The sequence below is a fragment of the Bos indicus x Bos taurus genome, chromosome 8, assembly GCF_003369695.1.
Source record: "Bos indicus x Bos taurus breed Angus x Brahman F1 hybrid chromosome 8, Bos_hybrid_MaternalHap_v2.0, whole genome shotgun sequence".
NCBI lineage: Eukaryota > Metazoa > Chordata > Mammalia > Artiodactyla > Bovidae > Bos > Bos indicus x Bos taurus.
This window is the reverse complement of record NC_040083.1, coordinates 91,114,435-91,138,242: the sequence shown is the minus strand read 5'-3', so window position 1 is coordinate 91,138,242 and position 23,808 is coordinate 91,114,435. Positions and strand designations below refer to the sequence as shown.

The 23,808-nt window shown below is 40.2% G+C and overlaps 1 protein-coding gene across 2 annotated transcripts in view; it reads left to right on the top strand.

The window, feature by feature from the left end:
- Positions 1-5,658: 5,658 nt before the first annotated feature.
- BAAT (bile acid-CoA:amino acid N-acyltransferase) overlaps positions 5,659-23,808 on the top strand; it is a 39,613-nt gene continuing 21,463 nt past the window's right edge. The window contains exons 1-2 of one of the 2 annotated variants that reach the window (XM_027550414.1): positions 5,659-6,589; positions 9,009-9,208. The gene's annotated coding sequence lies outside the window, so the exon portion shown is untranslated. Of the gene's footprint in view, positions 6,590-9,005; positions 9,209-23,808 lie in introns of both variants that reach the window. The other variant, XM_027550413.1, reaches the window with a different exon arrangement.

The window sequence follows — 23,808 nt, the reverse complement described above, 5'->3', positions numbered from 1 at the left end:
TACATTACTGCAGAATATACAGTAGGCCCTTGTTGGTGTTTTATTTTACATTTTATTTCTGAAGAATTCATTCATTCACACCCACATCGAACATCACAGATGCAGGGAAGGGAGAGTCCAACTCCATCCTCACTGCTCCAGCCAACAGAGGCAAAAATTCACAAAACAGATACAGGATCAGCAGATAAACTGGGCATGGAAAATGGCTCAGCATTTGCATGGCTCTGTTTTAAATATCATAGTGTGTATATATGAATTCCAAACCCCCAGTTTATTCCTGCCCCCCACCAACCTGTGCCCTTTGGTAACTGTAAGTGTGCTTCCTAAGTCTTTGAGTCTGTTTCTGTTTTATAAATAAGTTCATTTTTTTAGATTCCACATATAAGCAGTTGTCATATGATATTTGTCTTTTTCTTCCTGACTTCACTTATTATGATAATCTCCAGGACCATCCATATTGCTGCAAATGCCATTACTTCATTCTTTTTATTGGCTGAGGAAATATTCCATTGTATATGTGTACCACATTTTCTTTCAGTTCAGTTCAGTTCATTTCAGTTACTCAGTCATGTCCAACTCTTTGCAACTCTGTGGAATGCAGCACACCAGTCTTCCCCATCGATCACCAACTCCTGGAGCCTGCTCAAACTCACATCCATTGTGTTGGTGATGCCATCCAACCATCTCATCCTCTGTCGTCCCCTTCTTCTCCCACCTTCAATCTTTTCCAGCATCAGGGTCTTTTCCAAAGGATCAATTCTTCTCATCAGTTGGCCAAAGTATTGGAGTTTCAGCTTCAGCATCAGTCCTTCCAGTGAATAGTCAGGACTGACTTCCTTTAGGATGGACTGGTTGGATCTCCTTGCAGTCCAAGGGACTCTCAGCAGTCTTCTTCAACACCACAGTTCAAAAGTATCAATTCTTCGGCGCTCAGCTTTCTTTATGGTCCAACTCTCATATCCTACATGACTACTGGAAAAGCTATAACTTTGACTAGACAGGCCTTTGTTGACAAAGTAATGTCTCCGGTTTTTAATATGCTGTCTAGGTTTGTCATAGCTTTTTTTCCCAAGGAGCAAGTGTCTTTTAATTTCATGGCTGTGGTCACCATCTGCAGTGATTTTGGAGCCCAAGAAAAAAAGTCTGTCACTGTTTGCTTTGTTTCCCCATCTATTTGCCATGAAGTGATGGGACTGGATGCCGTGATCTTACTTTTTTGAATGTTGAGTTTTAAGCCAATTTTTTCACTCTTCTCTTTCACATTCATCAAGAGGCTCTTTAGTTCCTCCTTGCTTTCTGCCATAATGGTCATGTCATCTGCATATCTGAAGTTATTGATATTTGTCCTAGCAATCTTAATTCCAGCTTGTGCTTCATCTAGCCCGGCATTTTGCATGATGTACTCTGCATGTAATTTAAATAAATAGGGTTAGGAGTCATCATTTTAAAATCTTTCTCTCAGGCCTTTGTTCAAGGTCTAATGTCTTCGGGCATCTCTACTGAGGCCTCTTTATGCATGGAGGAAGGAATTCAGTTCTTTTTTTTACTTGTAGCCCTTTCCCCTGTTCTCTTCTGATTCCAAATTGCTGAATCCTTTGGGGTTCCCTCAGCTTCGAGATCACTTCCACATCTGGCTGATCCAACAGCCCTCCTTGATCCCTGTCTTGTCTCAGGAAGTTTCTCCCATCATGGTAAGTGATCAAAGGGGTAATTCTGGTTTTTGGCTTGTCACTTTAATCAGCCACTCTGACAACTGGCAGCTCAGCTCTGTTTCCTCCAGCTCAGCTGACCTTCTGCCAGTAACTTTAGGTTATTTTAGTTTGCTTACAAATAATCTTTTATTACTTGAAAAATAGTAATACAATAATCTTTCAATATGGCATCTGGTCCCATCACTTCATGGGAAAGAGATGGGGAAACAGTAGAAACAGTGTCAGACTTTATTTTTGGGGGCTCCAAAATCACGGCAGATGGTGATTGCAGCCATGAAATTAAAATATGCTTACTCCTTGGAAGGAAAGTTATGACCAACCTAGATAGCATATTCAAAAGCAGAGACATTACTTTGCCAACAAAGGTACGTCTAGTCAAGGCTATGGTTTTTCCAGTAGTCATGTATAGATGTGAGAGTTGGACTGTGAAGAAAGCTGAGCACTGAAGAATTGATGCTTTTGAACTGTGGTGTTGGAGAAGACTCGAGAGTCCCTTGAACTGCAAGAAGATCCAACCAGTCCACTGTAAAGGAGATCAGTCCTGGGTGTTCTTTGGAAGGAATGATGCTAAAGCTGAAACTCCAGTACTCTGGCCACCTCATGTGAAGAGTTGACTCATTGGAAAAGACTCTGGGGGCAGGAGGAGAAGGGGCCGACAGAGGATGAGATGGCTGGATGGCATCACCGACTCAATGGACGTGAGTCTGAGTGAATTCTGGGAATTGGTGATGGACAGGGAGGCCTGGCGTGCTGCAATTCATGGGGCCACAAAGAGTTGGACACGACTGAGCGACTGAACTGAACTGACTGAATCTGTCAACAATATAATTCTATATTCCATTCCCATCTTTCTGTCACATGTTATTTCTATGTATTCACAGGTTCCACAATGCATTTTTATTATTTTTGTTAAACAGTCTTAATTATATTTAAATACACACATGTGTATGCAAACATAGTAAAGAGTTTTTAAAGGGCTTTTATAATTTTCATTTTTTGTATTCTCCATCCTTTCCCACAGATCCAGTTGTCCAGCTAGTATCATTTCCCTTTAACATTTCAGCATTTCTTTTAGTGCTGGTCTACTGCAGACATTCCTGGAGAAGGAAATGGCAACCCACTCCAATTTTCTTGTCTGGAAAATCCCATGGACAGAGGAGGCTGGTAGGCTACAGTCCATGGGGTCGCAAAGAGTCGGACACGACTGAGCGACTTCACTCACTCACTGCAGACATATGCCTCAGGTTTCTGTTTTTGTTTTTTTCCTGAAAATGTCTTTATTTTGCCTTCATTTTTGAAGTGTATTTTTGTTAAAGAATTTAATTTTTTTTTTCCTTTAAACATTTTAGAGATTCATTTTATTGTCTTTTGGTTTCTGCTGTTTGTGATGGGAAGTCAAATGTTATTTGCATTGTTTGTTCTCCTATAAGTCATGTTTCCATTTTCCTCTGGTTGCTTTTAAGATTTGCTCTTTATATTTTATTATTATCAGTTTGACTCTAATGCGAGAGTTGTGGTTTTCTTGGGATTGTTTTCTTTGTAGTTTGCTGAGATTCTTGAAATTGTGGCATGGTGTTTTTCAATGATTTGGGCAAAATTTCAGTCATAATTTTTTTTAAACATTTCTTCTGTGCCTCTCTCCCTCCTCTTTCTAAGGAACCAGCTACACATATATTAGAGCATTTGCTATTGTCCTACACATCTCAAGTGCACTGTTCTTTTATACCCTTTTATCTTTTGGGAGTTTAGTTTGGGTTCGTTCTGTTTAAAAAAAAAAAAAAAATTACGTATTTGGCTGTCTTGGGCCTTAGTTGTGGCACAAGGGATCTTTGCTGCATCATTCAGGATCTTTCACTGAGGTGCTCAGGCTTAGTTGCCCTGCAGTATGTGGAATCTTGGTTCCCCGACCAGGGATTACACCTGCATTCCCTGCCCTGAAAGATGGACCCCTAACCACTGGATCACCAGGGAAGTCCAGCTTGGGTGTTTTCAATGGAAGTGTCCTTAAGTTTATGCTCCTTTACTCAACTGTTTCCCGTCTTCTATTAAGTCTAGTGAATTCTTCATTTCTGATATTTTATTTTTATTTCTGACTTTACTGTTGGGCTATTTTTTGTTTATAGCTTCTGTGCCCAGATGAAATTCTCAATTTCTTCATGTGTTTTGTCTGCCTTCCCAGTAGATCCTTTAGCATTTTTAGCATAGTTATTTTTAAAATTAGCCTCTTTCTTTGAGACAATGGTAGATTTCTATCAGTTGTAAGAAATATAGAGTGAACATATGACCCTTTACCCAGTTTCCCTGTGATAAAATCTTGTAAAATTGTGGAACAATATCACAGCATGGATATTGACATTGACACAATCAAGATATAGAATATTTGCACCACCACAGTAGTCCCTCCTAGTACCCGTTACAGCCATCTCCCCCAATCCCAGCCCCTGAACCTAGGCAACCACTAACCCGTTCTCCATAATTCTGTCATCTCAAGAATGTCATATAAATGAAATCATACAATATGTAACCATTTAGGATTGGCTTTTAAAAATTCATATCATTCCATTGTAATTCATATACATTACAGATATCAATAATACAATCTTTTTTTTAAAAAAAATTGCTGAATAGCATTCTATTATATCAAAGTTCCTGCCTGATATATACACTTGTTTGTTGTTGTTCTTGTTTAGTCATTAAGTTACCTTGAGCCACCGAGGAAGCTGATACATACACTTCTATATGTAAAATATGTAGTTGATGGGCAGCTGCTGGATAGCACAGGGAGCTCAGCTCAGTGATCTCTGACGACCTAGAGCGGTGAGATGGGATACAGGGAGGCTTAAGAGGGCGGGGATATATGTATACTTACAGCTGATTCATGTTGTACAGCAGAAGTTAACATAATATTGTAAAGCAATTATGTTGTTGTAGTTTAGTTGCTAAGTTGTGTCTGACTCTTTGAGACCTGATATACTGCAGCATGCCAATTATACTCCAATTTAAAAAACAAAAGATCTTTCTCCATCTCTACCAAGAAAATAATTTCCTATCTAATTATTCCAACCTTTGGAATATTTCTGTATCTCCTCCTAATGAATGTTTCCTCTCATGATCAAGGGTCAATTTTCCTGCTTCTTTTGTGCCTATATATATATATATTTTTTGTATCCTGGATATTTTGTATAAAATAAAAGCAATAGCTAAAATAAGTAATATTTGCCTCAAGAAAAGAGCATTCTCCTGTCAAAATGTTAGAATTAGGGGCTGGATCAATCTGATGTGTAGTTGAGCTGGGTATGGGCTTTGTTGGGGCTTTATCTGATTCAGCACACACTGGCTTCTAATATTTGGGGGATTAGGCCCTTCTCATTAGAAAAGCCTAGGGTTTCAACATCAGTGAGCTTCTGGAGATTTTTTTTTGTATGTTATTGTCATGTTGCTAGCTTTTCTAACTGTGGAATATATATCTCTGATTTACAATCCTTGTGGAAGGAGGGTAACTAAGGAAATGTCTTTTCTCTGTCATTCTGCTCCTGGCTTTCTAATCCAGGGGATATCTCTCTATTTTGCTGCTCTGCCTCCATCTTTTGGAAGGCAGCTGCCTTGCTTTATATAAAGGCCTGCAAAGTCCCAGGGGGATTTCTCTCAGCCAAGTCCATGCTCTGACTCTGATGTATTGTCCCTGAGCACATTGTCAAGTCCTATAGAAAGGGTTGGCAGTTGGAGCGAGACTTACTCTGTCGCTGGAGTTTCTCAGAATTCTAATCTATCAAGCCAGCCCATGCACATACATTAAAAGTACATTAAATTTTCTGTGGATTTCTCTATTTTTCCCCTATGGGTTTTTTTTGTTGTTGTTGCTTTGCCATGACTGAAAGTCATTGTGTAGGAGTAAAAATATCTTCTAAGAGGAGCTTGTCACTTGCTAGAGTTTAATTCATTTAGATTCTTTGCATTCTTGGCAATCTAATGAGTTTAAAGAAACAAAAGAAAACAAAAAGCACTTCTGTCCACCTGAAGGGCTTGTCAGTTTCTAGTTTTGCTTCAGTTCAGTTCAGTCGCTCAGTCATGTCCGACTCTTTGTAAATCCTAACTATGAAGTAATTTTTTTTCTAGGGAGCAATATATATCAGTCTCCTTGTTCTCCCTCTGCACTTTATTCTCATTCTTTTGAAAAGATCCTTTTTCATGTTCGTTTGAGGTAAAGTTTTCGATGCCAAAGCATTCTGTTTGCAGGACTCAGAGAGGGGATTAGCAGTGAAGTCATCTGTTCCTTACAGAAAGATGTTCATCAGTTCTCCCTGTTTTCATCCCCACCTCTCACCCCTCCTATTCTCCATTGCCCTTGACTTTTCAAGGGCTCTAGGTGGAAGATTGTGATGTCTTCCTTAGATGTGTTAATATCGTTCATGCATATTTTGACTGCTGCTTCCTCAACCTTGGTTCATTATTTTTATGAAACTTACCACCTTGCTTTATAGTTTCTAGAGATTTGTTGAACACTCCTAGGGATCTTGAATTAGAAGATTACATCAGGATATATGCTAACTAACCGAAGAGTTAGGGCTGAATCCCAAGCAGCCTGATTCCTGGTTCAGTTTATTTTTCATTAACACTATCACTGCCTTGTTTCATTCTCCCATATTTCTTTCTGTATTGAGGTTTCCTGAAGGCATTACTGAAGAATCATCCAAGATGCCACACTGTAACAGTGGTTCAGCTGACAGCTACCCAAGCAAGTGCTCTTATTGATGAGCCAGAACATAGCCAAGATACAGGCCTGACTCCATTTCAGATATAGCTTCTTTGAGAATCACTGGAAGATGAAAAGGGGAACTTGTTTCATTCTCAAGCCAACTATAGGGCCAATGAAGTTGGTGAGCAAGCACCTTTTCTTGGAGGTTATTATGTAGGGGTCTACTCCATGGGTCTCCTTTGGTCCCTGAAACCTGAGAAGATATTAATTAGACTGTTGAAAAGAGATGTGATGAATAGCCCTTTGCAGGTCCAATTTAAACTTTATGATTCAGACATAATGGTAACCCATGTTGCCATCAGTACTCCAAATGTCAGTCTGATTTTGTAGAGGTGGTATGTAGCACCTGGTATCACCGGATCCTAGTCAAAGAAGGCTGCCTTCAGGGAGCCTGCTTTCTCCCTCTAGGTGAATAGAATTACCATGGTTATTGTCATCTTTTTTCCTCCCTCTTTTGAATCCCTTCTCCTCCTAGAAGTTTGTCTTAAAAATGGATATATAGAGAGTATTCCTTTCCTGATTTAGAATCAGAGTTAACTTTCGAACAGAACAAGAATGTGGTGATAGCTTTAGTCCAACTCAGGCTTTATCTCAGCAATTCTGGAGCCTAAGGGTATGGCAGTAGTTTATTAGAGTGCCTGCATTTTGAAATTTCCATAGCTTTGGATTTATGTGAAATTCATTCACAGTGAAACCTGGCTATCTGAAGACCCTCATCCTGTTATGGAACTGTGTCCCAGGTTTTTTTGGGAGTTCTGTCATGTCTGAATTTTAATTTAGGCATAGGTCATTACTTGACTGCCACAGTAAACTGATGATATAATGAATTGAAATATTGTAAAAAACACAGAGGATGCAAAGGAACTATATACCCTTTAGTTGCATAAATATTGCATATTTATAGGATATTCCATAAACCAGCAGCTAATATAACATGCTTCCTAATGGCTATAGAATTTATCATAATTTCTCATAGTAATCTCAACATATTAATAAGTGGTTCAAAACATCTGTTGCTACATTTTTCAGAGTTTATTATGGGGCTGGATGAAGCAAAGTTAATTTCCTAGAAATAGCCCTCAGTAGGTCCAGGTTTAACATGTGTGTAAGGTAGCTTTGATCTGGAATCAGGATGTATTTCCTCTATTATTTTTTTTTTCTAATAGTCACCTTCTAGAACTGAGACAAGGAGACCCTAAGTGTTAGAGGTAGTTTCTGACAACATGGAGTTTTAGGTGGCACAGAAGGGAAAAAAGCTTTCCTTTGCAAATTCACCATGATCCATGCACTTCTTTTGGGTAAATTTGAAATTTTTTATACTCAGTATTTAGCATAACTTTATTGTGTATAGGGATCAAGAAGTAAGTGACACAAACTTCCTTGCCTCTAATATTCAGTTAAGAATCTGAATATTTGTGCAGGGCTTTCACCTTGGGATTATGTGCTGGTTTAGGTTGTGCTAAGAGGTATAAACCCTCTTAGACTTGTGTGTGCTGGGTCTCCTGATTTGGGTGCTTATTTTGTTGGGGTACAAAAAAGGGTTGTGTTGTGTAGGGCCAAAAGAGTCAAGTCTCAAAGAAGTTCTCAACAACATTTTTCCAGAAAAAGATGCTCAGCATTCTTAAGTACTGTCAATTAGAAGATGCAAAAACATTCCTATTCACGTATTCAAATAGTATTTTTAAACCAAGATATATTCAATATCACTTTATTTCTTCTTTTCTCTAGGTGAGAAAATATAGCAATATTTTGTTTTGAAAATTCCCAATACTCCTTTAAACCAAGTCCCTCTTCTCAGATATGGATAGGGTCAGGCTTTCTTAGCTAAAATTACTTATGCCATAATAGAATATCCCCAATAAGGGCATAATAAAGTATTTTCAATATGTGGGCTCTACTGTATTTTGGAAGCAAGCTGCCTACACAGTAAGTATAGAATGATACCCTGACCATCCCCATTTTGGTGTAAAATGTCATCACTGTATAGTCAGATGAGTATAACAGAGCAATGTTAGGTCAGGATTTTAGATAAGATAATCATTTCAATACATTTTTTTCTTTTTAAAGCCATATGCTTCTTTGAGAACCCAATTAAATCTGTGGGCATGCTCATCCGTAAAATGTACATATAAACATACATAGTCTTGCACATAATTTCAGGACCTTCACTGATTTCCTGATGCCTATTTGTGTATCTCTTTATAGGTTAAGAAGCCATGGCCTAATTTCTATGGCTTTCTTTACTCCAACACTATAGAAATGACTCATTATGAGTCCTCAGGGCCCTGATTCTAGAGACTGAACATTGTCAATGAACATGGTTTCCAATGAAACTTCTGAATATTATGCTTCATTATATATTCAATCAGCTTTAATTCTGCCCCAGATACAAGGCTGAAAATGTGGAGATTCTATTGGAAATTTATACCTAACTCTAAAATTTGTGGTGCATTTCTCCTTTGTGTTATCAGTATTCTGTTTTTCTCACCTTCCCTTCATACTCAGTTCTGTGGGGTTTGTTTTTGTTTTCTTCCCAGAAGACGGTTATCTCCCAGGCGTAATTGATTGGTTTGGTGGTATTGGTGGATTGACTGAAATCCAGGCCAGTCTCCTGGCCAGTCATGGCTTTGGTGCCGTGGCCTTGGTCTATTATAACTATGAAGACCTGCCTTTCAGAGTGGAGAAAGTAGATTTGGAATATTTTGAGGAAGCTGTCAACTTTGTCCTGAGACATACTAAGGTAAATTTTGTCTTTTTAGTCAGTTTTGGTCCCTAGTTTTCAATAACCATGATATTCTATGACTTCTTTTAACTTCTAAGTGTGATTTACCCTCAGTGAACTTGAAATTCTATTCACATAATTTATTTTGCATCCTATGTCTTCAGCTCAGAAATATGAAATACATAATTAGTCTGTGGCCTTCATGGAATCAGAGGCATTGGCTTTGGATTCAGACATAAATGGCTTTCACTTCTGGCTCCATACCATCTGGTTGTGGGAATTTGGGCAAGTTGCCAAGTTTCTAATCCTCAGTTTCATCATCTGTTAAAAAATATTGTAATGGCACTACTTCACAAGGTTATTGTGAGAATTAAAGGGAATACTAAAAGCCAAGTCTTATTAGAGTAACTGACAACACTAAACACTCAGTAAGTCTGATGAATTATTATTATTATCACATTCTCTGATAATTATTAAATCACCAGACTTAACCAGGTAGAAAATCTGTATTTATTTGAATAGAGGGTCTGAATTTTTAGTTACTTGACACATCTTAAACATAATGCTGTAGTACTTTCTAACCCACGTAACTTCTTAAAATTTTACAATGTGCTTTGCTGCTTGCTGTAAGAGAGTTGACTCATTTTAGCCCTTATTTATTGTTAATATCTTTTTCTTAATAAGAATTAATCTATGAATTAAGACTCTGTATTACATCCTTTTTCATATAAGGATCATCAAAATATGGTCAGAGTTGACATTGTAAGATGAACAACAATTGCTGACAATCTACTGATGTGTTGACTTTTTAAATAGGTATTTTTGATGAATATAATGGAATTGTTCTTGAATTATCAAATAGGCATTGTTATCATTGTGCTAGTCCTCTTGTTGGCTTAAATAAGAATTTAACAGGTTATGCAATTCTGCTTCTCACTCTTTTAACTTGGGTCTGCTTGTAGGTACTGGTGACTTTTCTATCATTTTTTCCACCAATTTACATAGAGAGCTGTTGGGGTCCTTTAATGGACCAGGACCTGGCGGTCCAGAGGCAACGATAAGAAAGTGAAAGAGAGAGAGAGGCTGATACTTCCTAGTTTATGCAGAGAAACAATAAAGCCCTTGACACAGGACTTGCGTCTCTCACGAAGGCACGGGGAACCCTCTCGAGGTGGGGTGAAGGCACAGGGTGCCTTCTCAAGAGTCTTAGAAGCCCGAGCAGGAGAGTGAGCAGGATGGGTCTCTGCACTCCAAAGAATCAGCCGAGGAGAGAGAGAGAGAAAGAAAGAAAGAAAGACACCAGAACCCAAGCTCTGATGGAGCAAAGGTGCTTTAATGATTTCTCTGTGAGTATATAAAGGCTGTGGTACAAGAAGTTTCTTTCCACAATCAGAAAACCAAATGTACAGCAACTGTCACCAAGGGAACAAGGGATTAATAATGGTCACAAGGTCAGGAGACAATCCATGTCTCAAGAAAGGGGATCAAGACTAAACAGTTTTGTCATAAAGAGAATGTTTATTAAAGGAGATTCAAGCCTGTCTCACACAATGACCTCAGTTCCTGGGAGCAACGTGCTGTTCCGCTTAAAAAGAAACAAAGGACTTGTGAGAAACAGCACGTAGGAATCCTTCCGTTAAACACTCCCTGATAGATAGCTAGTTAGTGACTAAGCCAGGCCTGGAAACCAGATTTCTTTCCTAAGCTCTAAGTACTTTTTATTAAACTTGCTTCACACTGTCTGTTCCTCAGAAGGCTAGACCTCAGATATTTCAATTCCTTGGAAGTCTTTTTTCTCCCTTTGTTGATTTGAAGTGTCTTCCAAAGGCCTCTAAATTCCCTGATCCAAAATTTGGTGGCAGAAGTTGTAATAAGAGTTAATGTTCTGTCAAAGGCCAGAAATAAATTTTAAAAAAGCCTGCATATATATCTGAGTCTTTTTGTTGTTGTTGCTCATCCATGATATACTGGCTTTACTTTATTTTCCATGGCCAAATCCATTCTGAATTCTCATCTCTCCTGCCATACCTGTGATTCAGTATATTTTATATTGACATAGAATTTCAGAACTTGAAAGGTTCTTTTAAACCAAATTAGGGGTGAGGGTGGAAGTTCAAGCTACTTCTCTAACTATGCAGGATAGAAAATGGAGAGTACATATGACTCACTCAATTTGTTTCATTTTTTCCTTTGCTGTAAGAACTTCTGACATTTCTGTCAACTAGATACAAGTGGTATATTCATTCATATTTTTCTAAATAATAAGAAAAAACCCAAACATTACTTAATAAAATTTTTTTTCTAAGAAAATCTAGGGAATCAATATGACTTTAGAAGAGATGTGACTCCCTGAATCTATCCTTGCATGGGGTCAGTGCTCAAGCAGAATGAAGGCTTTATTTTGCACTTTTTTTTAAAAAAAAAGATCTTTAACTCCTTCTTCCCTTTTTTTTTTTTTTTTTTTTTGCTCTCCCATACCAAGTTGGTAACTAGGAGTTGTATATTCTACCCTCATAAATAACTCATGGACACGTTTCCTTTTTATCACCACCAGTAATTAAAAAAGGTACCTTGTTTCTTACCTGTACCATTGCAGTAGGCTTGACTTTCCTGCCTCCATTTTTGCAAGTCAGAGTTATAAGACTAGGTTTTTCTAGAGCACAGTTATTTTACTCATTTGCTTAACAGTCTCTCAATTTACTATAGGATAAAGGTCAGGATTCCTAGCATTTTTAATAAAGTTTTTCATAATCTGACTTATATATATGTGTGTGTATGGTTAGTTGCTCAGTCATGTCTGACTCTTTGCAACCCTTGGACTGTAGCCCTCCAGACTTCTCTGACCATGGGGATTCTCCAGGCAATAACACTGGAGTGAGTTGCCATGCGCTCCTCCAGGGGATCTTCCCAAACCAGGGATCGAACCCACGTCTCTTACCTTGCAGGCAGATTCTTTACCACCTGAGCCACCAGAGAAGCCCAAGCATACTGGAGTGGGTAGCGTATTCCTTCTCCAGGGGATCTTCCCACCCCAGGAATCAACCTGGGGCCTCCTGCATTGCAAATGGATTCTTTACTACTTATGCCTTATCTTACGCTTCTCTTTAAAATTTCTCCTGATTCTTCTCTGTGTAAGGAAGAGAATCAAAGCTGTTTATTAGCATGTTCTTCCAAGCCATTCCCTGTCAAGTTGCTATTTTCCTTTTCAGCCTTATTTTACTACTTCCTGTTTTGTACTTTAAACTCAAGTAATAAAGAACTACTGTGGTCCCCTGAATGCACTGCTTCTGAGTTTTAGCAGGTGTTCTTCCCATGTTGAATCGACTAGGAATGCTTTGGCTGTGTTTTCAGAAAAGTCACTGAGGGTGGCTTAAGCAGTATCAACATAAGGCATTTTATTTTCTCATGTAACAGACCTGGAGATAGGTGTTTCCAGCTTTAGTTTGGAGACTCATAGGAGTTTCTGAACAAGGAGACTGGACTGACATTTCTGTAATTTCCTGGCTTTCTCCTCAAGATCACAAGATGGCTGTTGCATTTCAGGCATTAAATCAACATGCCAGCATTATAAGCAGGAAAAAATGGTCAGGAAACTTGGCTTTCTCCTCATGATTCTATTCTATTTTATGTCGGGGGAAAAAGCCAAGATCATAGGTAAAATTTACTGTCTTTCCAGGAGAGGCTTGAAAACGATGTAGCAAAGGTGAATGGATTCACATCCATCAGAATTTATCTTTTGAGACTAGATACATTGCTATGCCCTGAAAAAACAAGGCCATGTTAGCTTTAAAACTGGAGACTGGCCCCTGTCTAGGCAGCTAACAATGTCTACTATACTTAACATAGAATGCCATTTCTTCTTGTTTGCTCTAATTTTTTTTTTTTTTTTACATAAATACTCAACTTATAGCCCATTTCTTCTGAGAATCTTTTTTTTTCTTAATTTTTATTGGAGTATAGTTAATTTACAGTGTTGTGTTAGTTTCAGAAAATATAGTAAAGTGAATCAGTTATGCATATACATATATGCACTTTTTTTTTTTTTCAGATTCTTTTCCCATTTAGGCCACTATGTAGTATTAAGTAGTATTCCCTATGCTATGCAACAGGTTCTTATTAGTTATTTATTTTATGAATAGTGATGTCTGATTCTGCCTTCTGGGTTGGCAGGCTTGCCTATGTGCATTATTTTAGCATAGAATTTATGCTGCTGCTGCTGCTAAGTTGCTTCAGTCGTGTCCGACTCTGTGAGACCCCATAGATGGCAGCCCACCAGGCTCCCCCGTCCCTGGGATTCTCCAGGCAAGAACACTGGAGTGGGTTGCCATTTCTTTCTCCAATGCATGAAAGTGAAAAGTGAAAGTGAAGTCGATGAGTCTTGTCCAACTCTTAGCGGCCCACCAGGCTCCTCCATCCATGGGATTTTCCAGGCAAGAGTGCTGGAGTGGGGTGCCATTGCCTTCTCCAGTATGGATGTTAGAGTTGTACTATAAAGAAGGCCGAGTGCTGAAGAATTGATGCTTTTGAATTACAGTGTTGGAGAAGACTCTTGAGAGTCCCTTGGACAGCAGAGAGATCCAACCAGTCCATCCTAAAGGAAATCAGTCCTGAATATTCATTGGAAGGACTGATGCTGAAGCTGAAACTCCAATACTTTGGCCACCTGTGTGAAGAACTGACTCATTTGAAAAGACCCTGATGCTGAGAAGGATTGAAAGCGGGAGGAGAAGGTGACGACAGAGAATGAGATGGTTGGCGGCATCACCAACTCAATGGATGTGAGTTTGTGTAAACTCCAGGAGTTGGTGATGGACAGGGAAGCCTAGAGTGCTACAGCTCATGGGGTTGCAAAGAGTCGGACACAACTGAGTGACTGAACTGAACTTAATCACTCTAAGGCAAGTTTGGTGTTCCTGTCACAGGATCCAGCTGCTGGCTAGAATACCCTATGGGTCAGTGGTGGTCCTTGTGTTTTGGGGTGAGTACCCCAAGGGCATCTCCTTCCTTTTCAGAAAAGGTAAAAGGAAATCTGATCATTGGAATGCCCCAAGAAAGGTGAGTTCATCAAGCTCTCTTTTAAGGCCTTAGAAGCCATGTCCTCTGGTTTTTCCTCTTAAATTGGGCTGGGGTTGTTATTCTTGAATAAAACACAAAGAGATTTGGCCATAAGAGAGAAATTTGAAATCTAATTTCAGCATAACCAACTATTGCAAGAAAATGTCACAGATGGTGTTTAGTTTTGGGTTTGGGGAAACTCTGGACACTATAAAATCTATCTGGATCTAGGTGTAGTCCCTGTTCTAATATCAGATGCCCTAAATATCAACCTGGGTTTGAACAAACTGCAATTTTCCTTTGAAATTTTGGTGGCTTTATATCCCTTTGAAGCTAATACTTTAGCAAGTGTATGCTGCCTTTCTCTGAGGAGGCTTGAGAAGAAGAGCAAAGAAGCAAATCATCCACACACTCTGTCATCCAGACCAGCCTTCAGGAATTGAGAAATAAGGACTCTCAGTGAAACCTGAGACATTAGTGTCCAGGTGAATTCTTTTTCTTTCCAAATAAAGGCAAAATTTAATGGCTGGCTTCATCAACTGGAGTACTAGAGAATGCACTGCATAAATCAATTATGGTAAAGAGTTTACTTCTAGTGACAGTGGATATTAGTAACATATAAGAGTTAGGAACAACAAGGCATCAAGGGATGTGTTGTTTATTACCTGGAGATTCTGGGTGAACATCCATCCTGGGTCCTAGGTTTTCTCACAGGTCAAGTAGAAATATTAGAAAGACTAGTACAAGGGATAATGAGGTCTTGAGACTTGCAGTCTTCCATTAAGGGCTTCTTTACTTAAAAGGTATTGATTAATGCCAGAAAGAGGTTTTGAGGGACCTATCTGAGTCATGATGGGAGGTGTGCTGTAAATTTTGCCAGGGTCAGTTACAGATTTTTGTCCATAGGAAAGTCATAGCTAATTCAATAGAACAAATAATCAGTGTTCTGAGAATCAGCTCTAGGACTCAGAGCTGAAGCAATGAAAAGATGTCAAAGGGTCATTTAATTTATGTGATTGGTTACTTTGATGACTACTGTCAAATGCTAGAATTATTTTCCCATTTCGGGATAAAGAAATTCTGGCATGATGCTTATCTAAGAAGTCTGGACCTAATAAATGGATAAGGGCAGAGGAGCTAAGGAGAAAAGGATATGTATCTCTCAAAGGGCCTAAACTAAAGGGAATAGGTTCAGAGACAGGAAGCTCTTTGGGGTTCACTAGAGATCCCAAATTTGAATTGTTTTAGTACTCCGAGGCAGGGGCTACTTTATAGTAGTGGTGCTGAGCACCGAGATTGTGGTTCTGGTGTTACTTAGAACAGGAAGAGACCCATCCCCAAGCTGAGGAAATGTTTCTCCCATTCTATTAAGAGGGAAGGTGGGAAAGAGCCCCTGGAGTCCCCCCCAAACCCTATTATTGAGAACTGGGAGAACATTAGAAAGACTGGCTAGAGGGCAGAAGGTGTTTAGAACTAGGAGGGTTTTGGTTTTCATTTAGGGACTATCATTTGCTGGAGTTTAAGAATTTCAGTGGTCTTTCATTTTTGTGACTCATTTACAGTGTAAGAGAGAGAGAGTTTGCCAGATTAACTAAACTCTGGAGTGGAAAATTCTAGTTTCCCATTCCATATTGGTTCTTTTTACTAGAAAGGAAATGTTCTGGTTTAGTCCATTAATAAACATAAAGTTAAAAGCTATCTGGGTGGAATCAACCTTTAAAAGATCAGAATTTTCTTTTAAAATAATCTGAAGTTGATTGTAATAGTCATGAGCAGATTCATCAGGTTTTCATGTTAAAAGTCTGAATTTTGTTCCAATCAATAGGCTTTAAAAAAGTCACCTAGCAATTGCCCAAACTTGATCATATAAGTTAGTAGGTTGGTCTCTGTGTTGTAATCTTAGGTGTTGATGGAAATAATCAATAAACTACTTGTAATAGGAATAGAAAAGAGTTTTTTTGAGCCAAACTGAAGACTATAACCCAGGAGACAACCTCTCAGATTATTCTGAGAAACTGATTGAAAAATGGTTTTTAGCATAGCTACATACTTTATCAGAACAAAGAACATACATCAAACATGACAGGGGTATATTCCTTCAAGTTTCCAAAATAGACAGATTTAGTATATATAGAGTGAGACAGTAAGACCTGGTGTCTGGGAAGGGAAACATCTTCCAGGGAGTGTTAATATGGATGTCCTAAGAAGAGAGTTTTTCCCCTTATCTTCAAAACAGACATTCTTTATCTTGATGATTAAAGCAGATGTGCTGTATGTGTATAACAAGCTATTTTAATTCACACAAAGTTCAGGCTGCTGTGTATAAGCCAAAATTACTTCCCCACTCCTCAATGTTTGAAAATTGTCTCCATCAGAGGGAAATTTCAGGATTTTCCCATTTGGGGGTTTTCATCTAATCCTGGGCTTGTCCTTTACTGACAAGCATATGAAACTAGCAGGTGTAAGTTATAAAAACAAGATTGATAAGTTTGAATAACGATGTTAAATTTTTCACAAAATTTGTGAGGATCTTTGGTTATTTGGGGAAAATCTTTGACTATGGCTCACAGTTCAGCTTTAGTTCAGGAAATATAAATGAAGGCTCTGCATCCTCAGAAGGCTTAGTTTTAAAAGGACTAGCTTTAATAAAAGACTCCCTTCTTAGGAATTTCAAAAATTACCCATAATGGCCATTGATATTCTGAATTGCCTTTGGTTAGGTCAGTCCATTAGCATGAGGAAAAATAAAGATTTTAAACATAAAATTGACTAGAATCTCAGTGTGTGTGTGTGTGGGGGGGGGGGGGGGGGCGGGGTGCCCTCAAGATATATAGATAACTAGGATATAATTTCTCAGAGACTTTTTCTCTAGAATAAAAGAATAATTTTCCAACAGCTTCAACAATTTATATCTTAAACAGTTCAGTTTTAACAGCTTGCAGCTCAAACTGTCTGCAGGCCTAATACCCGCCAGTCCTGAGGGAACAGCTTGGTCCTGGAGGAGCCAGGCCGAAGGCTTCCCAGCTAGTTCCTATGAAACCGCGCCCATTCCAAAGGTACAGGCTGATGGCTGAGTTTCAGTGAACTGACTCAGTTTGAGTGAAACAACCCCTGTACCTGAAGGAACTGGGCTGACAGCTTCTCAGCCAATTTCAGCTGAAGCAGTCTGATCTCAGAGTAAGATTGAACTGCCAAGAGTATTTGCATACAGAACAAAGCTTTAACCAGAAAGAGTGAAACCTAAAAACAGATCCCTAATACAACCTGAAGAGCTTTGGGTACAAAGAGGGGTCAACTGAAAAAAGAAAAGCACAACCTGAAAGTTGAGAATTATGTTTTATTTGGTGGACAAACTGAGGACCTTTAAGCCAAGGGGGCAGCTTCTCAGATAGCTCTGAGGAACTGCTCTCTAGAGGTAAGGGAGAAGCCAGGATATGTAAGAGTTTTTCAACAAAAACCAGGTTTTTGCAAGCCAGGTTTTACTGATCAAAAGATTACTATTTATTAAAGAAAACCAGTCATCTCAAATTAATGAATTTGTACTTTTCTACATATAGGAAGATACAAGAATCTGGGTTCACTGAAATCATTCCTTTGATATACACATCAACCGTCTAGGACCAGCATCCTGTTTGTTTCCATCCTGAGTTCCCTCAGGGTTCTCTGTCAGAGGAGGGGCTATAGTGGCTAATGGCTTAATGGCCACCACATCCTTTTTCTACTGATGTGGCAGACAGCATTCTTAGTCCACAGACTACAAAGGCTAGAATCAGGAGAAAGATGTACAGGGTCAGTGAGAAAAGGAATGAGCAATAAAGGGCTCAACTGTGGATACCTCACCTCTTTGCTCATTAGCCCGAGAGTCTTTGGGGGTTTCCTCTGGTCCTTGTGGTGGTGGATTAGTCACTAAGTCGTGTCGCTATGGACTGTGGCCTGCCAGGCTCCTCTGTCCATGGGATTTCCCAGATTGCCATTTCCTTCTCCAGGGGATCTTTCTGACCCAGAGATGGAACCTAGGTCTCTTGCATTGCAGGCAGATTCTTTACCACTGAGCCACCAGGGAAGCTCTCTGGTTCTTGTATGGGCCACCAAATGTTGACCTAAAACAAATAGAATGCCAGATGCTTTTCCAGCAAAGATGAGGTTATTCAGGATCAGCAGAAATTGCAAGTTGAGGTCTAGAACCATGGTGAACCACATGCAAGTCCCTGCACAGCAGGGGAAGGATTTCCTGGAGGGGAAAAGGAAGATGGGAGGGCTTACAGTGAGCAAAGAACCCAAGACTTTTCATTGACTGAGTCCTTGCTGGAAAGAAGAGGAGCCTTTCTACCTGTTGGGCTTCGCCACTGTTGCAGAAATGAGAGCTCCTTCCACTGGTCTCCAGGTTGTATTAATATTTACTTGAGGTTTCTGTATTAATTTTTTTACAGGTCCTTGGGCCAGGCATTGGGGTAGTCTCCATATGAAAGGAGCAGAGATTGGCCTCTCCATGGCTATTCACCTAAAAGAAGTCACAGCCACCGTGCTTATTAATGAGCCCAACTTTATTCTTGACATTCCACAGATATATCATGATCAGATAAATCAGCCCTTGCCATTCTCACCTCCTCTACTATCCATCAGTGCCTTAGGGTTAGTAAGGTTATAGCACATATTTGAGGAAACTAGAGCTGAAGCCAGTGAGACTTCTTTTCTCTCCATTGAAAAGACCCAGGGACATTTTCTCTTCATTGTGGGAGAAGAAGATAAGAATGTCAGTAGGGAAAGCATATGCAGAGCAAGCACAGAACATCTGAGGAGACGTGGGAGGAACAACTACACTCTGCTGTCTTACTTTGGAGTGGGTCACCTGAAACAGCCTCCGCCCCGGCCCCAACTCCCGTGCTGTGCCTCCAGGATCTCTAATCTCCACTTCTCCATGCACTGAGGAGGAGATTCCTTTTCCCACACACAGCTGGACATGAACATTCTTGGAAGGAAATCCAGAAGTTTCTCAGGAAACACCTTATTCCAGTTGTGACCCATCATCTCTGAGAAGAGCAAATATTCCTAGAAATAGAGAAGGAATAGGATGCTTTACCAGACCTTCACTTGATTTTCATGGAACAATAGAACCAGGTGCTGACAAATGGATTTCTTAAAACCCAAATTAATGTGCTTTTTAACACAACATTGTAAATCAACTATACTTAAATAAAATACATTTTAAAATATGCTTAGTTTTCTCATATTTGAAAATATGCTCACGGGACTTCACTGGTGGTCCAGTGACTAAGACTCCATGCTCCCAATGCAAGGTGCCTGCATTCATTCCCTGGTGAGGGAACTAGATCCCACATGCTGCAACTAAGAGTTAGCACGCTGCAAGTAGACAGAGCATACATGCCACAGCAAAGACTGAAGATCCTACATGCTGGAACTAAGCCCCAGAGCCGCCAAATAAATAAATAAGTATTTTAAAAAAGAAAGAAAAAACTATGCTCATGGTTACTTCATTGGTTTGGAAAACTGCTGCTGCTGCTGCCAAGTCGCTTCAGCCGTGTCCAAGTCTGTGCGACCCCATAGACGGCAGCACACGAGGCTCCCCCGTCCCTGGGATTCTCCAGGCAAGAACACTGGAGTGGGTTGCCATTTCCTTCTCCAATGCATGAAAGTGAAAAGTGAAAGTGAAGTCGCTGAGTCTTGTCCGACTCTTAGCGACCCCATGGACTGCGGCCCACCAGGCTCCTCCATCCATGGGATTTTCCAGGCAAGAGTGCTGGAGTGGGGTGCCATTGCCTTCTCCGTTTGGAAAACTAGACCTGAGTAAAAAATATATTAAGACAATATGGAAGCAGTTACGGAGGTAACATTGAATCAGCCTACAATCAATAATTCAACAAAAGCTAACTAAAGAAAATATTTTTATGTGTCTAAACATATACAGCATTTTTCAAGAGAAGCAATCTAAGATTCACAGAATTTCAGTTTAGGAAAGTAGTTTTGATAGTTATGATGGTGTAGGTTATGTGCTTCCAGATTGGGGGCCAGCAGAGAAGGGGGCAACAGAGGATGACATGATTGGATGGCATCACTGAATCAATGAACATGAGTTTAAGCAGATTCCAGGAGATAGTGAAGGACAGGGAAGCCTGGCATGCTGCAGTTCACGGGGTTGCAAAGAGCTGGACATAGTAACTGAACAACAATAAGACTCTTTCTAGCAAAGGACTAGATAGTAAATATTTTTGACTGTGTAGTCCATAAGGTCTCTGTCACTATTATTCAGTCCTACTGTTATAGCACAAAAGCAGCCTTAGGATGTAATGAATGATTGTATTCGTGTTCCAATTAAATTTTATTTATGAACACTGAAATTCAGATTTCATATAATTTTTACATGATGGATAATCAAGGTGAAGATGAATCAGTAGAAAAGTATTCTGAATTATTTTGTAGGTATGATGGGGAGCCAATATAGAATAATAGAAGTAACATGAGGCCACTTCAGTTTTATCTGCCTAACTTCTTTATTTTCTTTACTTTTGATACCTTCTGTTTAGAGTGAAAATATTCCATTCAGTACGAGTGGGGTTTTTAGCCTCCTTCCTCTGTCACTCATAGAAGTTTTCACATTTCTCGACCTGGCCAGTCAGAGTACTTCTCTAGGAATTTCCTGGTGGTCCTGTGGTTAAGACTCTATGCTTTTACTGCAGGAGATGCAGGTTTGATCCCTGGTGAGGAACTAAGATCTAACCCCAATTCTAACATTAAATAAGATCAAACATTTTTTGTGGGTTCTTTTGGGGTATCAGGTATTATGTCAATTTTGTACTTGTTTCATAAAAAGAATTCAGAAGTTTTCCTTCTTTCCTATAGTAGTTTAATTAGGACAGAAATTATCTCTTTTTAAAAGCTAGTTGCTCTATCCGGGGTATTACATTTTTCCTAGTAATTTTTTTAATACATCCTGGATTTTTATTGATACTTAGTATATTGTATCTTGTCTATATTATGGTAGATATTTTCAGTCCAAACAACTTCTATATACATATGTGTGTGTGTGTGTGTGTGTGTGTGTGTGTGTGTGTGTGTGTATAAAGGGCTTCCCTGGTGGCTCCGTTGGTAAAGAGTCCACCTGCAATGCAGGAGACCTGGGTTCAATCCCTGGGTTGGGAAGTTCCTGAGGAAAAGAGAATGGCTCCCCACTCCAGGATTCTGGCCTGGAGAATTCCATAGACTGTATAGTCCATGTGGTTGAAAAGAGTCAGACATGACTGACTGACTTGCACTTTCATATGTATATACATATATGTATATACATACATGTATATACATATATTTTCATACTGTTTATGGGGTTCTCAAGGCACGAATATTGAAGTGGTTTGCCATTCCCTTCTCCAGTGGACCACATTCTGTCAGATCTCTCCACCATGACCCGCCCGTCTTGGGTTGCCCAACAGGCATGGCTTAGTTTCATTGAGTTAGACAAGGCTGTGGTCCTAGTGTGATTAGATTGATTAGTTTTCTGTGAGTATGGTTTCAGTGTGTTTGCCCTCTGATGCCCTCTTGCAACACCTACCGTCTTACTTGGGTTTCTTTTACTTTGGGTGTGGAGTATCTCTTCACGGCTGCTCCAGCAAAGCGCAGCCATTGCTCCTTACCTTGGACGAGGGGTATCTCCTCACCGCTGCCCTTCCTGACCTTCAATGTGGGATAGCTCCTCTAGGCCCTCCTGCGCCCGTGCAGCCACGGCTCCTTGGACGTGGGGTTGCTCCTCCTGGCCGCCGCCCCTGGCCTCCAGCGTCAGGGCGTGGGGTAGCTCCTCCCACCCGTCGCCCCTGGCCTCGGACGCGGGGTAGCTCCTCTCGGCCATTCCTGCGCTGTCGCAGTCTGCTACTCTAGGCTGCTGCCCCTGACCTAGGACGTGGGGTAACTCCTCTTGGCCGCCGCCCTTCGGGTATGGGGTCCTCCTGGCTTCTGCCCCTGACCTCGGACGTGGGGTGGCTCCTCTCGGCCGTGCTTCAGCGGGCCCGTCGCAGAAGAGAAGAGAAGGCGTTCTCAAACCGGAAGTGATGGGGGTGATGTTACGGGTTTCGCTTCTTCGAAGGAGATAGACGTGGTCCCTGGGTTTTAAGCGCTTGCCTTCTGATGCTGCCTTTAATGCTCAAAATTCTCCAAGCCAGGCTTCAGCAATATGTGAACCGTGAACTTCCTGATGTTCAAGCTGGTTTTAGAAAAGGCAGAGGAACCAGAGATCAAATTGCCAACATCCGCTGGATCATGGAAAAAGCAAGAGAGTTCCAGAAAAACATCTATTTCTGTTTTATTGACTATGCCAAAGCCTTTGACTGTGTGTGCTGGGAGCCGGCATATTGCATATTGAGTGCATATTGCATATTGAATATTGAGTGCAGCACTGTCACAGCATAATCTTTCAGGATCTGGAATAGCTCAACTGGAATTCTATCACTGCCAGGAGCCAGTGTGAGGAACTCCGCCCATGGCAAAGGTCATGAGGAAGGAGGCTCGGCATATGCAAAGGCGGGATCGAGCCTCAGGAGTGCCCCTGGAAATTCTCAAGCATCTACCCCCCAAACCAGTCTGCCTACTTTCTGCTTTGTGCTCTTACCTACACCTCTGACTTTATGGGGGGCTGTCCCCCACTACCTCTCTCTGAAAAAAGAGTTAACTTACAGCTCCAGTTAATAATTCCTGGGTGTGACAGTGTTTCAACCTACAAACTCCTTTGGAAGTCCTCTAGCCTACCTGAATAGGTTTTTCCAGCCACATGTGATTGCTCAGAGCCTCCCAACTGTGAGAGGCATGAGATGTTCTAAACTGTCTAAATACAGATTCCTTTGAGCAGTTGAAAGATTGATTAGAAATTGTATTGGTGAAGGGATTTTCACTTGTTGAGCCAGTTCGCTGCTAAGTCTCCATATCCCTTACCTGCTGTGTCCCTGGCAGTGTATTGATTAATATAATTGGTGTAAGTAGTAGCTTTAATGCTTGTAATCTTGGACCCTTGAGTTAATTCTTTTTCTTGTTATAGCCCACCACACCTTTGCCCTATAGGAATGCAACTTTATCTAATGCTTTTGGAGGGTGGTGCCTGACTTTAGAATAATCACCTTTAGAGAAAAATAAGTTTCTTAAAATGTTAACAGGCCTCCAGGCCAGAAGATGATGCAAATCACCTAAACTTTTGCATATGATAAGTTTGCAGGAAGAAAACCTGGCTTACTGCATGACTCTACCCCCTTCCCCCATTATCCTCTATGCACAACTTAAGGTATAAAACTACTTTGGAAAATAAAGTGCGGGCCTTGTTCACCAAAACTTGGTCTCCCCATGTCGTTCTTTCTCTTACCTTCTGGCTGAATCATTCAGCCTCTTTTCTCCACTGAATTTCCTCACTGATCTATCCTTATTCTATTACTCTTTATATCCTTAATTAACGTTTAAATAAGCTGTTGTTTCCTGATCGCCGACGCCGTCCGGCTTCGAATTCCCTGGATCCACCGGGGTTGATCACAATCAACTGTGGAAAATTCTGAAAGAGATGGGAATACCAGACC